This window comes from Crocodylus siamensis, chromosome 1 (genome assembly GCF_052110815.1).
Source record: "Crocodylus siamensis isolate JL-2025a chromosome 1, ASM5211081v1, whole genome shotgun sequence".
NCBI lineage: Eukaryota > Metazoa > Chordata > Crocodylia > Crocodylidae > Crocodylus > Crocodylus siamensis.
Genome location: NC_143395.1, coordinates 61538543 through 61554828, shown reverse-complemented (window position 1 = coordinate 61554828; position 16286 = coordinate 61538543). Strand labels below are relative to the sequence as shown.

The window sequence follows — 16286 nt, the reverse complement described above, 5'->3', positions numbered from 1 at the left end:
TGCACTGGGTTCTTCCCAGCAGAGGCTGGGCTAGGTTGTGCTCAGGGCCAGTGGTGGCAGCACTGGGAGGTGGCTATGGGTGGGGGGGCTGCACCACCCCAAAATTCACCACAGCTCCCCCTAGCTCTCCCTCCCAGCACCATAATACAATTCATGCCCTTAGAGTTTATAATCAGATATTAGATATGATATAACCAATGAAAATAATGCACAATAAGGTCCAATCTTCAGCCACCATAAAATCACCTCAATGGAGCAACAATGATTTACATCATCTGGCAAAATTATTGAGGATTGCATACAGATTGCAATGACTGTAGTAACTACATATGAAAAGTGGGGATGGGGTGTTTTGTTTCAGGGGATGGTGACAGAAGGGCAAGTTGACAGTTGAAGAGAAGACACCTGAAGGAATCAAGAGACAAAGTATTACTGGAGATTGTACAAGGCTAATAGAAATACGAAGAGTTTTACACAATAAGACAGCATCTAATAGGGAGGACTAGAAATGGGAATTCCAGTCCAGCAGAAAATTCTTAATTATCAAAAAAATTCCAAAATAAAATGAAAAATGAAGTTTTTCTTACAATTGGAATTGGATTTTTCTTTAAAAAACATTAAAACTACTTTAAAATTTGGCCCTTTTGAAATTCCTTCAACCAGGTGGGGTTTCAGGGAACCTAGGAGCTCTGGCTGTGATGTGACACACCAGGATTATAGACCAAGGAAATGCTAGTTCTGGAACAGCTTATCCTCTGGACTTCCTTAGAACCCAGGAATTCTAGAAGCTGGGACCCCAAGGTGCTTGGAAACCAAGAACACAAGAGTTGCTGGGACTACAAGCATCCAGTCTTGCAACCTTGAAGAAAGTTAGGTAGGTTAGCAGCAGGGGACATGACAATTGGTTGCAACTGGAATCCTGCTTCTTTTCCACTGGAATTTCATCCCTATAGAATGATTTTATTTCAGTTGTCTGATGGGGGCACTCACAACTTTAATTGATTTTTTTTTGCCAGTTCTGCAATGTAAAATTAAAACATAAAAATCAATATTGAGAAGGTTAGCAGATGCACACACAAGAAAGCCTTGGAGATTTTAAGTTTGAAAGGCTTAATTAAAAAGAGTATTCTGCCAAGATATTTCTAAGAGATAGAAAAGTAAAGATCAGCTGTTAACTGAAAAGCCTCAGAAAATGCATTATTTTAACATTCATCTTATTTTTAAACATGTTGCATTTATCTCTTACCTATAACATAAAATGTGTGTGTTGGCAGTCCCTCAAAGTTGAGGATAACATCCATCAGGCTTGATGGGTCCTCAGGTGACTGAGAAGCCCAATTCTGGACACACACGTTCTTCGGCAATGGAGGCATGTTGTCATATGGGGAACTGGGATTCACAGTCCCAGGTTGGTCTCCTCCTCCTTCCTCTGCCACTGCCATTCCACCTCAGTATCAAGTCACTGGGTCACTGGGCACACCTTGGAGGACCAGGTGGTGCCATGCTGAACAGTCAGCAGCTTGCTCCTCCCAGCCATTGGTGTCTATGCCTCTGTGTTTGAGGGTAACCTTGAGCGTGTCTTGGTATTATTTCCTTTGGCTGCCCTTTGAGTGTTGGTGAATGGAGAGCTGGGAGAAGAGAATCTGGTGAGGGAGGTGGTTCTCGAACATCCAGATTCAATGGCCCATCCATTGGAGTTGATTTCTCAAAAGCAAGGCTTCGAAGCTGGTGGAGGATGTTCATGCTGGTATGGCGGTCCTCCCATTTGATCCGCAGTGTGGCAGTGCACCTTTAGGTGCCTTTCACTTTAAGGGCTGGGTCAGGCAGCCAGAAGGTGCCTGATGGCAACAGCCACTTTGAGAACTAGGTATATGAAGGCCGCAGTTTGCTGCTGCCAGCCCAAGAAGAAACACCCTAGCTGAGCTGCAGCAGGAAGACCAGGAGGTAAGGGCAAGTGTTTATGGAGATGGCTAGGAAGTTCATGGTCCTGGGCCTAAAACTGCACCCTGCTGGTGATGGGTGGCCTGGTGGGGCTCCTGGTGGTGTGGGAGCCCCCAGGAAATGCCAGGCCACTTACCACCCTGGTGAAAGGCAGGTCAGGGCACCTTAATAACCCCAGGGGCTGTAAGACCCCAGTAGAGAAGTGAGGCCTGGCATGGCTACAATCACCTGAGCCCAAAGGAGAGAAAGATCCTAGAGGCCCTGGTTGGGGAGAGTTTTGTGGCCCTGCACACAGAGTAGGGTTGAATAGGAGTAGGCCTGAAGAGCAGTCCCAGAAGTGTGATAAGTAGGGCCCAACTGGGAGTGAACCTGAAGGACAGCACGAGGGCCAACCCCATGAGTAGTTGATTGTGAAGATGATGAGAAGACCCCAGGGTGGGGCATGGTGTAGAGGCACTAGAGTGGGCATAGTAGGAACCCCATGTGTAGGAAAGAGGCCAAGGTATGTTTGTAGATGCCTGAGGAACATCATTTGGGCCAAAGGCTGAGTTGGGGGGGCTCAGCCAGAGAGTTAGGGGTGCTTCCTGACCCCAGTAAGTCCTCCACTGCTAGGAGGCTGAGTATGGTCAAAAGAAAGAGCTCAAGGTTGAGCACAATGACCTGCTGTGCCAGGGAGGGAGTGAAAGTCCCTCTGAGTCCCTGGAGAACCAGTCATGGTGTGGGTTATGAACATGGTTTAGATACCATCTGTGAGGCATGTGCTGCAGTGTAGGGTAGGTTTTAGAGCTACAGATAACACCCCCTGGCATCAGGGCTGGAAATGGGAAGCCTCCCACCTGGGTAAAAACTTAATAATTTTCCATAACAGCATGGCAGGTGAGAGAGATGGGCAGGCCAACTTCAAACTGCCCCTGGGAAGGCCCCCTGTTACACCCAGGATTCGATACAAGCACTGCTAGTGAAAGTTCTCGAGGGTCTTAATGTGGTGTCTATAGACTGTCCAGGTTTCACTGTAGTAGAAGAGGGTGATCACCATGACAGCCTTATAAACTAGGACCTTCATCAGCTTCCAAAGGTGTCTATTTTCAAAGACTCATTGTAACAGCTTGAAGAAGGCAACACCGGTGCAGTTGACCCAGTGCTGGACTTTTTCATTGATGGTAGCTTGTTGAGAGAGGTGGTTGTTGAGATACGGAAAGTGCTCCACGTACTCCAGAGTCTTCCTATCTACGTAGATAGTACAAGGGATGTTCAGCCTGAGTTGTTCCCAGTGTGCCTGGATGGAGATGTCATCAGCAGTAGGGACTTGCTCCAGTGCACTATACAACTGGGGCTGGAACTCCTCCCACTGTCCAGTGTCCAAGATCTTTCAGAGCTGTGACCTTCAGCCATGTTTGGGCAGCCTTCTGGGTCTTCCAGTGTCTTGGTGCTAGGCAGCTGTTCATCACTGAGTACACAAGTCGGTGGTCCATCCAGCAGTCTTCATATCCCTTCATGGCCCTCGTGATGAGCACATCCCTCAAGTCTCCGTTGGATGATGATGTGGTTTAGGAGGTACCAGCGGTCTGACCTCAGATGCCTGCATGTGGTCCTGAGCTGGTTTTTCTGGCAGAAGACGGTGCTCATCACAATCAGGCCATGTTGGGCGCATTTGGTCAGGAACAGGATACTATTGGCATTGGCCTTCCCCATGCCATTCTTGCTGATAGTTCCACTCCAGATTTTGTGGTCACATCCAACCCAGGCATTGAAATTGCCCAGGAGAATGATCTTGTCATCCCTGGAGATGGACGCAAGGGCTTTGTTCAGATCGGAGTAGAACCTTTCCTTGAATTCCTCCTGAGAATCCAGAGTTGGAGCATATGTGCTGATGACAGGGGTGCATTGGTTTCAGCTGAGGTGCAGGTGAAGGGTCATCAGCTTTTCATTGACACCCAAATGGAATTCAGGAAGCACATCGGTGATCTTGTTCCTGACAGTGAACCCGACTCCATGGATATGGGGGTTACAGTCTGGCTTCCTTTTCCAAAAGAAAGTATACCATCTGCTGATCTCCCTCAGCTGCCCCTCCCTGGCAAGCTGGGATTTGCTGATAGCAGTGATGTTGATATTGTGCCTCACTAGCTCCCAAGGCACGATTGCAGGTTTTATTTATGGGCGATCACTCTTTGGGTTGTTGATGAGCATTCTCACATTCCAAGTTTGAAAGTTTAGCTTTTTCTTATTTCAACCGCAGGAATGGTGATCCCACTGGGTGTGGTTTCTCAGACAGGAAAGATGTGACAGCCTATTCTGGGGGCACCTTTTCTAGCCCCCTCTCCACTGGGGCAAGCAGAGGGCTGCTCAGTCACGGATGCAGCTGCCAAAGAACACCCCTGTCCCAAAACAGATGCTGAACGACCATCGCAACTGCCACCTGTGTGCAGATTGTTGGCTGGGGCCCTCCAGGTATCACAGCCCTGCCACTGCCACCAATCCTCCATCACCACAGGGCTTTGGGACCTGATGGAAGCCTGCATGTGGCATGTTTAGCATGGGGACTCTGGTGTACAGTCAGGTCCACATGGTCTTGGTGGTGAGGTTCACTGGCATGGTGAACCATGACAATTGGGGCCACTTCTCCACTACAGCATTCTTCCACCTTCATAGCCATTGGGACCACACCTGCTCAGCTGTTAAGGACTTCTCGGATCGTTCTTTGTCTGGAACCTCCCCCTTGACCTTTCCACCATGGGTGGCCCTACTAGGAGCATGAGCTACAGACAACATCACTCTCAGTGTCATTGAAACATGCAAGCCTTTCAACTATGGCAAGGTGATGATCCTCGGAAATAACATCAAATATAGCCTTAATTAATAAGAAGCATTTCTCCAATAATCCTGATCTGTCTTCTAGTCAGTATTTTCCAATATGGTTTTGTTTTTCCATTTACTAGACTTAGGACTTTTGAGATACCACACCAAGGTTTCTGTCGTAAAGTCAGGGGTTTTTTTTCTCTATCTGCAGTCACTTTTTGTTGTTGTTGTCCCATTGTAAATAATAAATATCCCAAAGTTTCTGCTCAGCAGGAGTAACAGGCTGTCTTGTTAGTTGTCACTCAGGATTCACACTTCTAAAAAAGCAGTTCTCTTCTGTCAGTCTTTCACTCCTTCCTCATTCTACAGGAAGAAAACTTTGTTTTAAGCTCTGTTTAAAATCCAAACATGGGCTCACACCTCCCTCACTTTCCCCAACACATGAAGTGTATAAACATTACTAAGGAGGTAGTCCAGGATGCCAAGTAAGAAGAAAAAAATGCAGTGCTGTCATCTCTGGAGATTTCATGTTTTTTGCTGATTTTTAAGCCCCAGTTGCAGAGGGAAGGTGGTGGGGGAAGGGACTGCAGAATAATTTCATAGTTGTTGAGACAAGTTTGTAAAAGTTGAAGTGACTGTACCTGTAAAGCTAATAAAACCTCAAAATTAGCAGGAATCAGGTACATTATAATGAGACATGAAGTCAGCTGACACCCTCAGAACTGCCTAACAAGAAATGCTGCTGCTTCTGATTCTAAAGTTTGGGTGGAGCAAGGCTCGAAGGGAGCATGAAACTGCACCACTGCACCTCCTGGATCTGCCCCTGAGCATCACTGTATAAAGCTCTAATGTTTCTTAACCCCGTCCAACCATTTACCTTTCTCTTGAAGCACAGGTGAACAGCTTAAGGGAGACAAAAACATACAAGGCTGCTTTCTGTCTACTCCACTAGCATGTCCAGCATGCAAACAAAGCCAGATCGATGGCTTCACACCCCCAACTCCTGTATGCCGAAAGGAAAATAGGCTGCCTCTCAAAAAAGCTGCAGTATATGCTAGTGCACTGTTCTTTATTAGGGGCTGTGCCTAAATGTGGCAAATACAGCCTCCCAACCTCTTTATGAAGTTTGACTAATTTTTCAAAGTACAAAAAAATAAAAAGAACTACTCAGACTGAAGACTGTATCATGGAGTGAGGAACTATCCGCTGTCAAGAGAAGAGCAACAAAAAGGCTGCATTCACCATTCCCCCTAGAAGCAGTCTTTCCAGCAGCTACTACTGCATTCTACTCTAGTACCCATGCTTATGGATACTACACAGCTTCAGTAATGCAGCTGCTGTCTGGGTCAATATTAATGGGGTTTAGTCAAAAGAGCACCTAATGATCAGTCATCCTTGATGGACAGTTAAAAAACCAAGCTAAATAAATACCATTTAGGATTTGATTTGAAAAAAAGCTGTACCTTTGCATGAGTTGGAAATTCTGTAAACAGGTGAAAAAAAAAATCTTCTTTCAAATGGAGCAGCCAGCTCACCAAATTAGATGAAAGTCTAGGGTCTAAACAATAATACATGCAATCTTACAGGTAAAATTGAGCATGACCATGAAAGACCTTTGCATCAGGAGTAAAATCTTAAAATCCATTTTGTATGTTAGAGTAATGCAATGGAGTTATTTTTATCAGTGAAGCAACATGAGTAGGAGTCCTACTAAGGGCGACATAATCAAGTTTTTCACCAGTAAAGAACTCAACCGGATGACACATATTTCATATTTTATGTTAATGTTTTTATCTTACATACAGAAAAACTTGGTGGTGCAAAAGCTTGACTGGGGAAAATGCAGTAAAAGGTTTTCCCTTTTTTCTCCTTTATAGCTACCTGAATCAAGCTCATCACAGGTCATGGCAAATATTAATTGCTATCTTACTTATTTCCATAATTTTGTAAATGAAGTGAAATTCTACAATGTTTAAAGCAAATTGATAACACTCACTTTACACTAATATAAATTACCCAGTACAAATATAATAAAAGATACAGAGACCTTTACACAAGAGTTAATGTCTTGACATAGAGACAGCACAACATATGACAGCAGAACAAATACCAATTAACTAGAATCACAGAATCAGAGGGTTTTAATGGATCTCAAGTGTCCTCCTGTCCAGCTGCCTGCATGAATGCAGGAACCCTATTCCTAAACAATCCCTATCAAAGGTTCATCCAGCCTGTTTTTGAAAACCTCCAGTGAAGGAGATTCCACAAATAAAATAGGAAGCTTTCCTGAGATCAGATCTGATCTAGTTGAAATACTTTTCTTCTTGGAAGTGACTATTAAACTTTATTAATTTCTATATTGACATTTAAGCATATGCCTCCAATCCTCCATTTTTTTAAAGATTTTTTTTTTTGAAAAATGTATGTCTATAAAACCTGTGAAATAGGTGATACTGAAGAACTGTGTCAGAATTTTTTTAAGACGTTGTACAGTCCCAACTCGTTTACTTTCTGCTTGGTCTGAATCAGTGTGACATTTTCCAGGAAAATTGATTTGTTTTTAATAATATATCACTGTGTAACTTTTCTGGGAAACCAGATAAAAATGATGTATAAAACAGTAAGTCTAGTACTTCCACAGTTTTTCCCCTTACCTCCTATTGGTTTATATCAGCTGTGTGGGGGCATTTTCTTATGTGTGTGTGTTGGATGGGAAAAGGGGGGAGGCCTAAAGAAAGAGAGGTGGGGATGGAAGTTTATAGTTCTGACTTCACTGGGAACAGGTCTCCTGTAACAGTATCCTGGTAGAATGAACAGGACACTAGTGAATCCAGGTATGGGAAAAGAAGATTGTCCCCCTCTGCAGCATTGCCTTCCCCAGGAGCTCTGAATGAGCAATGAGCTCTGAGCTCACCAGCTGATTGGGACATGGTCTGGCTGGAGCCCCTGCTTTTGCATGTCTCTGGAGCCCAGGCGATTACTGCTGTTTTCTCTCCCCCTGCCCTCCCCACCAACTTATTCAGCAGCAGAGGAAAGGAAGGCAGCAGCAACGTTCACCCCTGTGCTACATCATGGCTCCACACCAAAAGCTTACACATGGCACAGAAAAAGCAGTGTGTGACCATACCACCCACCACCCCACCCCCAGATCCACCCCTAGAAATGAGCACTCTTATTTATTGAGATAAATCTCTCAATTAGCTGTTATAGGTCTCCCCCAGCAGGAGAAAATTGGGCAGGGAAGAAGTGACTTTCAATTGGTGAGAAGGCTTGGGTGTACAGCAGGGTTCCTCTGAGTGGTACTGGTGGGATTAAGAGCAGTCATGGTGAAACAGGACTTCAGGTTCTCCATCAAGATTTCCCATTTAGTCTCTAATCTGGGGCTAGGTAAGTATATACTGGGAGTGCCTACACATGCAAATGCTGTTGGATGGGTTTACTCCAAAGAAAATTATTCTGGAATAAATCCAGTTTGGGCAGACATCTACATTTGCACCCATTTGAAAGCATATTTGCTGCTCTTGGCAGTCATCTGCTCTTGCCTGCTCCAGACTTGCATCGCTCCCCTGCACCAGCCAGGGAGAGTTCTAGGATCCCCCTGGGTGATAGCCCAGAGGTTAGCCAGGACCATGGGACCAGAAGACAGCTGTCTCCCTGGCTGATTGCTACCTGCCCCCAAGAGGTGTCTGCTGCCAAGGCAGGCTCCAGTGACAGAGACTGAGTAAGGAAAATATCTCCCTCCCTGGCAGCAGGGAGCTCCTGGTCCCAGCTCCCCAACTAGGGGCAGGGGGCTTGAAAAGAGCTTTGGAGACTGGGCAGATTCCAGCCCCCTGCCTCAATCCAGCAGTAGGGTATCTAGAAAAGAGCCCCCGCCTGACTGCTAGTTGCCCCACCAGCAGATTGGGCCAGGGGAGTGGGACCTGCTCCTCCCCAACAGCTCTTTTCAAGCCCCATGCTCCTATCGCCTGATCAGGGCATGGGGCTGGGAAAAATCTGCAGGGCTGAGACCTGCCCCTGACCAGTTCAGTTCATGGCCAGCCCCAGGTTTTGTGGGGAAGTCTGCACACGCAGCCTAGAGCTAGCTGGGTACTGCCCAAAAAGGGGCAGTCCCCAGCCACATGCAGCCCTCTCAGTACAGCCCAGGGCTGGTCAGGAACAGTCCAGGTAGAGGCAGGTCCCAGCCAGCTCCAAGCTGGGCAGTGAATTCTCTCTGTGCAGGGAACTTCCTGCCCCCACTGCATGATCATGGAGTCGGGGCTGGGAGGTTGCAGCCCCAGGTTAACCCCTCTTACTTTTTCTCATACCCTACTCTAATGTATTCTGGAATTGTGAATATAGGACTGGAAAGGACTTTCTATGGATGAGTCTACACATGAATTTATGCATGCCTAAACTTAATGTGTCTTAGTCTAAGGTGCATTAAGATGATTTAGGCCCGTGTCTACACATGAACGCTTTAAGGTGCCTTAACATGGCTTGCTGGGCAGCCTACCTGGGTCAGCACTCTCGACAGCCCCCCAGAAGCCAGCAGCAGCATAGCCGGGCAGTGCAACCCAGCACCGGCCAAGGCGGCGGGAGCCTCCTGTCCCCTTGAATGTGGTCAGTCTGGCCCCAGCCCTGCCTCTAACCCCCTCCCTATGTTTCTGCTTCCCCAGCATCAGACAACAGCTGGCTGGAGCCACTCTCTCTTTGGCACACCTGATCCATGGACTAGCCCCCACCCACATTGCATCTCATCTGCCCAGGCTAAGTCACACAGAGCACCCAAGAGCTGACACTGCCTTTACCACCTGCAGTGCCTGACACAGAGAACAAGCACTTGCCCGGGGTGGAGCAGGTAAAGCCGTGCCAGGTGCTGGGGCAGATATAGTCCCAGCCTGCCTGGTATGCTGGGTGGGAGCCCCAGCACAGGTTTTTATGGGCACCAGAATCCTGGGCAGGCAGCAAAGTGTCCTGCCAGCCCAGCCAGCAAACCCACCCTGAAGGAGAGGCATGACTACCAAAGGCTCTGCCCATGCTGTGCTGCCCTTTTTCCCTGCAGGGAGTTCCAGGGAGCCTGTCCCTTGTGCTTTGACAAGTGCCCTAACACTTCCCCCCCTCAGCTGACTTACCACACACTGACATGGACTGCTGCTTCTGGAACTGTCATCTACACATGGGTTAGACACCTTAACTAAATGCACCTGAATGTGATACTTGCTTCATGCAGATATTAAATTTAGGCATGATTAGCCTAAAATCCCATTTTTAAGGTTCATAGTTTCATAGTTTCTAGGGATGGAAGGGACCTGTGTAGATCACCTAGTCCGACCCCCTGCCAGGGCAGGAAAGAGTACTGGGGTCAAACGACCCCAGCAAGGTGTTCATCTAGCCTTTTCTTAAAACCCCCCAGGGTAGGAGCCTGCACCACTTCTCTTGGAAGATGGTTCCAGATCCTAACCGCCCTGACCATGAAGTCCTGATATTCAGCCTAAATCTACCCTCTGCCAGCTTGTGACTGTTATTCCTGGTCACTCCTGGCAGTACTCGGGGGAACACGGACTCCCCCAATGCCTGCTGATCCCCCCTGACTTGTTTATAACAGGCCACAAGATCCCCCCTCAGCCTTCTCTTTTGGAGGCTGAACAGGTTCAGATCCCTCAGCCTCTCCTCATAGGGCCTGCCCTGTTGTCCCCTGATCATGACAGTGGCCCTCCTCTGGAGCCTCTCCAAGTTGTCCACATCCCTCTTGAAGTGCGGTGCCCAGAACTGGATGCAGTACTCCAGTTGCGGCCTGACCAGCGCTGCATAGAGGGGGAGGATCACCTCTTTGGACCTGCTCGAGATGCATCTGTGGATGCATGACAAGGTGCGGCTGGCCTTCCTTACTGCCTCTCCACATTGCCGGCCCATGTTCATCTCGGAGTCAGTGATGACCCCCAGATCCTTTTCCGCCTCTGCGTTGACAAGAGGGGAGTTCCCCAACCTGTAGGTATGGTGCCGGTTGTTCCTCCCCAGGTGCATCACTTTGCACTTATCTGTGTTGAAACCCATCCTATTCTCGTCCGCCCACCCTTGTCACCTATCTAGGTCCAATTGTAGTCTGTTGCTTCCTTCTAGCGTGCCCACATCCCCCCACATCTTAGTGTCATCAGAAAATTTGAACAGGGTGCTTTTTACTCCCTCATCCAAGTCACTGATGAAGAAGTTGAACAGTGCAGGCCCGAGGACCGAGCTCTGCTAGACCCCATTGCCCACGTCCTTCCAGGTTGAGAAGGACCCATCCACTACCACCCTCTGGGTGCGGCCCTCCAGCCAATTGGTGACCCATTTGACTGTGTGGGTGTCTACACCAGAGTCCCCTAGTTTCTTGATGAGAACAGGGTGAGAGACTGTGTCGAAAGCCTTCCGGACGTCCAGGAAGACTATGTCCACTGCTACCCCTGCATCTAATGATCTGGTGATCTGATTGTAAAAGGCCACCAGGTTGGTCTGACAGGAGCTGCCACTGATGAACCCATGTTGGTTGCCCCTAAGCATGCAGTCCCCAGCTGGCCCCTTGTGGATGTGTGCCAGAATAATTTTCTCAAATTATTGAGAAATCCTAGCTTGCCTAGGATTGAGGTAAGACTAACTGGCCTGTAATTTCCCGGGTCCTCCTTCTTCCCCTTTTTGAAGATGGGAACCACGTTGGCCCTCTTCCAGTCCTCCGGCACCACACTAGAGCACCATGAGTGCTCGTCAAGCCATGCCAGGGATCCTGCAATGACCTCAGCCAATTCCTTTAGAACTCTAGGGTGGAGATCATCTGGACCGGCTGACTTGAATACATCCAGTCCCTCCAGAAGTTCCTTAACTAGTTCCTCACTAACCCTTGCCCCAGGTGTGCCTCCCCTGGGGCCCGAGGGGGGCCCAGCAGGAGGTGACTGTTCTGGTCCCTACTTAGGAAGACAGAGGCAAAGAAGTCATTAAACATGTTAGCTTTGTCGTCTGGTGTGACGACCAAATTTCTCAACGTATCCTGCAGGGGCCCCACATTACCCGGAACCTTCTTTTTACCCCCTATGTATTTAAAGAAGGACTTCTTATTGTCCTTAATCTGGGAAGCTAGACCTAATTCCATCTCTGCCTTGGCCTTCCTAACTGCCCCCCTACATCTCCGAGCGACTGCAGTATAGTTGTCCCTGGTGATGTCCCCTTCTTTCCATTGGGTGTACACCACCCTTTTGGCAAGAAGACATTCCCTGATGCTCTTGGTGAGCTATGGAGGCTTGTGTGGCCTCCTGCTCCCTTTGATCCTTGTTGGGATTACCTTCCTTTGGGTTTGGAGGATCGTCTTCTTGAGGAGCGACCACGCTCCTTGGACACCTGGCTCCCCTCCCCTCTGGGACCTCAGCGCTTCCCCAACTATCCTCCTCTAGCTCATTGAAGTCTGCCCTCCTGAAATCTAGGGCTGGTGCCTTACTGCATGCCTTTGCCACCTTGCGCTAGATGGTGAATTCCAGCAGGCCATGATCACAGTCACCCAGGTGGTCGAGCACCCGCAGCCCCCTCACCAGGTCATCACCCGTGGCCAGCACTAGGTCCAACAAGGCATCCCCCCGGTGGGGCTGTGCACCTCCTGGGTTAGATGGAGGTCCTGCACTCTGTCTAAGAACCTACATGAGCGATCAGACCTGGCTGATTGCTCTTCCCAGCAGATGTCCGGGAAGTTCAGGTCCCCCATGACTACCACATCCTTAGACTTCATTACCTCAGTGAGCTGACCTAAGAATTCCTGGTCAAGCTCTTCCCCTTTGTTGGGAGGTTTGTAGTAGACCCCCACCGTTAAGTCTCTTTTCCTTTGACTGCCTTGTGCTTTAACCCAAATCACTTCAGAGTGCCCTTCCTCCGACTCCTTGCTAATTAACGAGGATATGTATTCCTCCTTGATATAGAGTGCCACGCCCCCACCTCTCCTTCCTATTCTGTCCTTCCTGTACAGCCTATAGCCCAGTCATGTGTTGAGTCCCACCACGTTTCAGTGATCCCCACTACGTCCGGGCTGGTGTCAGCTAACAGGAGGGTGAGTTTCTCCTGCTCGTTATAGGCAATTCCATCCTGAGAGGTATGGAAGGGCCCATTTGTCGCCAGGAACCTTCAGCACGAGAGGTCTACTGCCTGCCTGGAGCTAAGATTCAGGATGTGACGGAGGTAATCCAGGCCAGGATCAAGCCCACCGATTACTACCCCATGGTCCTTGTCCATGTGGGTACTAATGATGCGGCCAGGAGAACCCCCAATCACCTGATGGCGGACTACCAGGCTCTCGGCAGCGTGCTGAGGGAATTTGGTGCACAGGTGGTATTCTCTTCCATCCTACCAGTGAACGGACGTGGAAGACGGCATGAGAACTGCATCCGAGAGACCAACTGGCGGCTTCGGCAGTGGTGTCTCAAGGCAGGCTTCGGCTTCCTGGACAATGACCCACACATTACAACGAGGGACATGCTCAGCTGGGATGGGCTTCACCTGTCCCCCAAAGGTAAGCGTGTGTTTTCTTCCAGGTTGGCGGATCTCCTCCGGCGGGCTTTAAACTAGGCTCGTCGGGGGGAGGGGAAGATGAGGGTGGGGGAGGCTGTGGACCACCAAACCAGGTGGCACCCACAAGGACAGCCCAGCCTGAAGAAAGAGAGCTTTGGGAACGTGAAAGGCAGGGGGTGGACAGCAATACGGCACAGGTAAGGAACGGGAAGGTTAGAGACAAAAAGCCCTTTAGGACTTGGAGCGAGGGGGTAGCAAAAGCACCAGTCACAGGGCTCAAGTGCCTATATACTAATGCTAGGAGCATGGGGAACAAGCAGGATGAACTAGCACTCCTGGTTGCACTAAACGACTACGACTTAGTGGGGCTGACGGAAACCTGGTGGGATCCATCCCACGACTGGGCGGTACATATTGAGGGCTATAGATTGTACAGAAAGGACAGAGTGGGGAAAAGGGGGGGAGGGGTTGCGCTCTATGTTAAGGAGCAATATACATCAACCCTCATCAAGACAGAATCAAAGGATGAGGAAGTAGAAGGACTGTGGGTTAGGCTACATGGAGGGCAAGGAGAAAAGGATTTGGTGGTAGGGGTCTGCTACAGACCCCCACATCAAGGGGAAGAAATAGATTTGGGGCTCCTGAGGCAACTCTCAGAGACCATAAAAGCTAAAGAGGCGGTGGTCATGGGGGACCTAAACTACCCGGACATCTGCTGGGAGACATAGACAGCAAAGTCCCACCGCTCACGCAGGTTTCTAACCTGTGTACAGGACCTCCACCTGACGCAGGAGGTACATGGTCCCACTAGGGGGAATGCCTTACTGGATCTGGTATTGGCAACGGGGGATGACATAGTAGGGGACCTACAGATCGGTAGCCATCTGGGGGACAGTGATCACCTAAAAGTACAATTCAACATAAGGCGTCGAGTGGGTAAGGTAACCAGTAGGGTGAACGTGCTGGACTTTAGGAAAGCTGATTTCAGCAAACTCAGGCGATTAGTGAAGGATGCACTGCAGAGTAGTAGTTCTGAAATGATGGGAGCCCAAGAAGGGTGGCTGTGCCTTAAGGAAGCTATCCTTCTCGCACAAAGCGAGACGATCCCCGTGCGAGGTAAAAGAGGGAAAGGGGCCAGGAGGCTTCCCTGGCTGACCAGAGAAATCCTGGGCAGACTAAGGGCCAAAAGGGGAGCACATAAAAAGTGGAAACAGGGAGAGATCACCAAAGAGGAATATACCTCTTCTGCTCGTGCTTGTAGGGAGGCAGTTAGACAGGCCAAAGCTACCATGGAGCTGAGGATGGCAACCCAAGTAAAAGACAATAAGAAATTGTTTTTTAGATATATAGGGAGTAAAAGGAAGGCCCAGGGAGGAATAGGACCCCTGCTAAATGGGCAGAAACAATTGGTGACGGACAGAGGGGACAAGGCTGAACTCCTCAACGAGTTCTTCGCCTCAGTGTTCCTAAGTGAGAGGCATGACAAGTCTCTCACTGGGAGTGTAGGGAGGCAGCAGCAAGGCACCAGACTTCCATGCGTGGACCCTGAGGTGGTGCAGGGTCACTTGGAGGAACTGGATGCCTTTAAGTCGGCAGGCCTGGATGAGCTCCATCCGAGGGTACTGAAGGCACTGGCCGACATCATTGCAGAGCCACTGGCGGGAATATTTGAACGCTCGTGGCGCACGGGTCAAGTCCCGGAGGACTGGAAAAGGGCCAATGTGGTTCCCATTTTCAAGAAGGGGAGGAAGGAGGACCCGGGTAACTATAGGCCAGTCAGTCTCACCTCCATCCTTGGCAAAATCTTTGAGAAAATCATCAAGGCTCACATTTGTGAGAGCCCGGCAGGACAAATTATGCTGAGGGGAAACCAGCACGGGTTCGTGCCTGACCAATCTAGTCTCTTTTTATGACCAGGTCACAAAACGCCTCGACGCAGGAGGAGGGGTGGATGTCGTATACTTGGACTTCAGGAAGGCCTTTGACACGGTATCCCACCCCATACTGGTGAACAAGTTAAGGGGCTGTGACTTGGATGACTGCACAGTCCGGTGGGTGGAGAATTGGCTGGAGGGTCGCACCCAGAGAGTTGTGGTGGATGGGTCGGTTTCGACCTGGAAGAGTGTGGGCAGTGGGGTCCCGCAGGGCTCGGTGCTTGGACCGATACTCTTTAATGTCTTCATCAGCGACTTGGACGAGGGGGTGAAATGTACTCTGTCCAAGTTTGCAGATGACACTAAGCTATGGGGCGAAGTGGACACGCCGGAGGGCAGGGAACAGCTGCAAGCAGACCTGGACAGGTTAGACAAGTGGGCAGAAAACAACAGGATGCAGTTCAACAAGGAGAAATGCAAAGTGCTGCATCTAGGGAGGAAAAATGTCCAGCACACCTACAGCCTAGGAAATGACCTGCTGGGTGGCACGGAAGTGGAAAGGGATCTTGGAGTCCTAGTAGACTCCAAGATGAACATGAGTCGGCAGTGTGACGAAACCATCAGAAAAGCCAATGGCACTTTATCGTGCATCAGCAGATGCATGACAAATAGGTCCAAGGAGGTGATACTTCCCCTCTATCGGGCGCTGGTCAGACCGCAGCTGGAGTACTGCGTGCAATTCTGGGCGCCGCACTTCAAGAAAGATGCGGATAACCTGGAGAGGGTCCAGAGAAGGGCCACTCGTATGGTTAAGGGCCTGCAGGCCAAGCCCTACGAGGAGAAATTAGAGAAACTGGACCTTTTCAGCCTCCGCAAGAGAAGGTTGAGAGGCGACCTGGTGGCTGCCTATAAGTTCGTCAGGGGGGCACAGAAGGGAATTGGTGAGTATTTATTCACCAAGGCGCCCCCGGGGGTTACAAGAAATAATGGCCACAAGCTGGAGGAGAGCAGATTTAGATTAGATATTAGGAGGAACTTCTTCACAGTTCGAGTGGCCAAGCTCTGGAACGGGCTCCCAAGGGAGGTGGTGCTCTCCCCTACCCTGGGGGTATTCAAGAGAAGGTTGGATGTGTATCTAGCTGGGGTAATGTAGGCCCAGCACTCTTTCCTGCT

General features: G+C 49.3%; 1 protein-coding gene across 1 annotated transcript in view; it reads left to right on the top strand.

Annotated features, from left to right (window-relative positions):
* LOC149872841 (uncharacterized) overlaps positions 1 to 16022 on the top strand; it is a 261288-nt gene extending 245266 nt beyond the window's left edge. Inside the window, exon 5 of the mRNA XM_090062071.1 lies at positions 15937 to 16022. The gene's annotated coding sequence lies outside the window, so the exon portion shown is untranslated. The remainder of the gene's footprint in view (positions 1 to 15936) is intronic.
* The last annotated feature ends 264 nt before the right edge of the window (positions 16023 to 16286 follow it).